Source organism: Bidens hawaiensis, unplaced genomic scaffold (assembly GCF_021521415.1).
Source record: "Bidens hawaiensis isolate Kalapana, Puna unplaced genomic scaffold, B.hawaiensis_p1.1 tig00005181_1, whole genome shotgun sequence".
Taxonomy (NCBI): Eukaryota; Viridiplantae; Streptophyta; class Magnoliopsida; order Asterales; family Asteraceae; genus Bidens; species Bidens hawaiensis.
The window spans coordinates 148,404-152,838 of NW_027491333.1; the positions used below are offsets into that span (position 1 = coordinate 148,404).

Sequence of the window (4,435 nt, forward strand, 5' to 3'; positions counted from 1 at the left end):
TAATTTAAAAGGTCATCTAAAATTATCCATATTAACTGTTTGTAAACCGATAAAACTGTTAAATTAACCCAATCAATTTAATGATCCATAAAATTTTGTTCTAATTCCTTTCTCTTTTGATTATTTTGCATCTAGGCTTTTTTCCTACTGGGTTTGCTTTGGCTAGCTTAACCTTGGATGTGATTCCAGTTGCTCATCGTCTTGGTATTAACAATTCATTCTATTACTCTAGTTTTTCCCTTTGTTCAAATTCTGTTCTAGAAAACTTTTGTAAGTTAAATTCAGTTAATAAACTTTAACGTTGTGACAAAAACCATGCTCTTGTGATTAAAAACAGGTTTTTAGTTGTGTCATTTGCATGTTGACCCGTTACCCCCAAGCACTCTCCCACTTAACTTCGTATCAAATCATGTCATATTAATGGAATGTCATAAACTGCAGCCCCTATATAACATGATATTTTCAAAACATAAAAAGGGGGTATAAATGTCATCATATAATTACTCAAAAAATTTTGATTTATTGAACTTTTTGAGTCCCCCCAAAGAAATTTGTAGCAAGGCAGCAAGCAAACTAAAAAGAAAGCAAGCTAGAGATGCTTTTGTTGTTGCTTTGTAGTCAGAGAAAAGAGTAGGGACCATCTATTTTGTTCAATTCATGTCCATTGCCAAGTTTTGCATTTTAAGTCTAGCTGATTATATAGGTTTTGTTTGTTTGCATGGATCTTGCAGAGGTCTATTGCTTGCAAGATTCTAGAGAGAGATCGAAACACACACACACACACATATATATATATGTATATATATATATATATATATAGAGTGTTTGTTTTTAATGAAAGTCAATTTTCAAAAAAAAAAAATATATATATATATATAGAGTGAGAGAGAGAGAGAGAGAGAGAGAGAGAGAGCGAGAGAGAGAGAGAGAGAGAGAGAGAGAGAGAGAGAATCTTTTTCACCTTTCTTTGATAAATGTAGCAACATATTAAGCAAAGTTGAGGCATGTTTGCTCAATCTAAAGTTGTTTGTCTTGGTTTTCCACATTCTGCAAACTCTTTGAATCCCAAAGTTGCTTGCTTTTCATCAAATTACTAAAGTAAACATCTTTTCTCATCTATCATTTTATCAAGTTTTTCATTTTCTTTGACTCATGTAAGCTAAATGATGAAAACATTGACACTTGGGTGGTGTTAATTGATCTTGAGTTCCGGTTGTTGATCATGGTGCAACCAGATTCCCCTTCAAACCCTAATATCATTCATCAATTTCTAATTGCAAACTCAACCCACTATGAAAGTCAGCCTTTTGAACCTTATGGAGTTGACTTTAGAAATCTTGGATCATACGCACCTCAAATTCATGATGTTGGTCCAACCACTCAGTCTCCTGGTGACAGAATTTCAAGATCATTTGACCTCATTCAAGCTCCTCCAATGTCATATGAACCACACCTTAACCACTATCACCAAAATCAAAAACTTTCACTCTCTTTAGGGTCTGGTTTGCTATTTCCATCTTCAACTCAATGCAGTGGAGAAAGATGTTACTTGGTTTCTGATAAAGAAAAAGCAAGAAAAAGCTTTAATCTTTCAGAAGAAAGATGTTATTCTTCTTCATCTTCACTTAATCAAGCTTCTTACACATGCTATGGAACAGACTCACCCACACTATCTATTGTTGGTTCAAGATACTTAAAACCAACTCAGTGTTTACTTGAAGAGCTTGTTAGTATTAACGAGACCGATCTCGAGTCTATCAACAAGTCATATGCAAGTAATTTATTGGGTTTGGGTCAACAAGGCTCGTTACGATTATGCTCCCAACTGAAAGCTGAATTATGCAACAATATTGGGTTGTCAATGGAAAAACAAGAACATCAAGCTACTTTAGGAAAGCTCATTTCTTTATTAGAAGAGGTACTATTATTAAACCAATAAGTAATTTATAACTTAATGATCATTTAATGATTTGGGAAACTGTTTATTTATTTATTTATTTTTAGGTTGAGAGAAAATATGAACAATATTTTCAGAAGCTAGAAGAGGTGGTTTCTTCATTTGAATCAAATGCAGGTTTAGGATCAGGGAAATCATACACTGCGTTAGCTCTTAATGCAATGTCAGGACATTTTTCAAGCTTAAAAGATGAAATTTTGTCTCAGATTTGCGCTACCCGAAAGAAAATCATGCAAGATTTTCCCAAAGTAAACACGGGCTTTTCCCAGCTAAGCTTGCTTGATAAAGAGACCAATAGACATAACCGGATCACCCTTCAACAGCTTGGAATGATGTCTCGCCCGCACAAACTTGGAGACCTATTCGTGGTTTACCTGAGACTTCTGTCATGATTCTACGGTCCTGGCTCTTCGACCATTTCCTCCATCCGTAAGTACAATGCACTAGTCATCCGTTGGGTTGACTCAATTAACTTGTTTTATCTAAATTCGATCATAACAAACAAACGTAAGTACACAGTAACATCGCACTTATAGATTAGGGTATGGAGACTGCTATGAGGGAAACATTTCCACTAATTACTCATGAGATAAACTATCCTTCTAGTGATACCTCACCTCAGTTTTGTCAAAACATACTATTTTATAAATAATTAATTTTTGAACTTTGATTACAAACGTATATTATTTTAGTGAACAAGAAAATAAACGTATCCGATTCCACTCATAACAAAGCTATTGTTAAGGATTGGATGTCGGCAAACCTTTCGTCTATGATAGAAATGCTCCTTCCACTTAGACCTTAGCTCCAAAGCTATCACTTACTGAAACTATTTTAGCTAGTCACTTTTATTCATTAACAATTTATCATTTATCCAATTTTTTCTTTAATTTTACTGGTTTGATCCTTTAGAGATAAACATGACTTGAGATAACATGACTTGATTTGACCCATCCATAAAAAAATTGGTTGTATTTGCCACCTTTAGTCATACCTTTCAGTGTTCTAACTTTTAATAAATTTGAATAGTTCTTGTTATTTGTCACAGGTACCCAAATGACAATGAAAAACTTCTGTTGGCATCACAAACAGGATTGTCAAAGAACCAAGTAATTAACTTTAACTTATAAACTCATTCATTCATGTGTGAGGTTCATGTTTCTAATGTTGCTGAGGGTATTTTAGGTGTCAAATTGGTTCATAAATGCTCGTGTTCGACTATGGAAACCGATGATCGAGGAAATGTACAAGGAAGAATTTGCTGATTCATCTGAGGATTCAAATCTGTGATCTGGTACAAGAGTGCTGAGAATCACATAGCCTGGATGATGAAGTTGTAGGGATAGGTTTCATGGTGTTTTTGTAGGAAAATATTATAAATGAATGCATACTTTTGTCATCAAGTTAACGTCCTTGAGTTGAAAATTCTGACCTCAAAATGGTAACATATAAGTGAACATTAATGGATCTTCAAGTATCTCATTTTGTTGCAAGTAGTACAAGAATTTGGAGAACCATTTTGATGTATGATTAAGTGTTATAACTTCTAAACATGACTTTCAACTTTTGAGGATAGGGTACGTGTCGTGTAACTTTTTAAAATGGTCATATACATGACAAGCTAAGATATAAGTTTCGAACTCGTTTGGTGTAATGGCTTGTGTCTTAAACCTACATTTGCTTCCTAGTAGGCTTATAGTTTTCCCAAACGAATGCACACTACTAACATTTTTTGATGTGACTCCTAACATCAACAACCAACCAGGTGGTTAACTTCTATCTACTACTCATTGAAATCATGCCGAACTTTATTTAAACCATGACTCCATGAGAACGGGTGAACCTAACATAGAATACATAGGGAAATGGAATCAGGTTATATTTGAGTTTCACATAGACCAGAAGAGAACACAACTACACAAGTGTATAGCACAAACACAATGGCTAAAATACTACGAGAAATACGTGCTGAGTCCTATTCAATTACAAATCTAGAAGAAATTTTGAAAGAATGACACGGAGCGCAAAAGTTGGTAATACGAGTAGTAAACTAGGTAACGGGTCAACACAGGTCATTCTAGTATAGCAAATTTTATAGTTTACCCTACGACCGAAACTAATAATGTTACATCTAAACGAATTAAGGTTATATATGGTTTATAATAAGGAACATATGCGGCAAGGGCTACCCTACCTAGGTGATGACGAGCATTGCTTATGTACACAAAACTAGCGGCATAACCCTGTTTTTTTGCTCAGTAGTGTAAATTTACACGTTTTTGTTCAAAAAATATAGTATGCCCCTTTTAACGAAACAGGGTCCATGAATTTTAGCCCTCATTGTATTAAAATTCATCGAGCCGGGGTCTCACCGGAAGCAGCCTCTCTATCCCTATGGGGTAGAGGTAAGGCTGCCTACATCTTACCCTCCTCAGACCCTACCATAGCTTTGCTATTGGTGGGATATACTGAGTACGA

At 34.9% G+C, this 4,435-nt stretch overlaps 1 pseudogene; it reads left to right on the forward strand.

Moving 5' to 3' along the window:
* The first annotated feature begins 1,205 nt into the window (after positions 1-1,205).
* LOC143629316 (BEL1-like homeodomain protein 11) lies at positions 1,206-3,268 on the forward strand (annotated as a pseudogene).
* Positions 3,269-4,435: the final 1,167 nt, after the last annotated feature.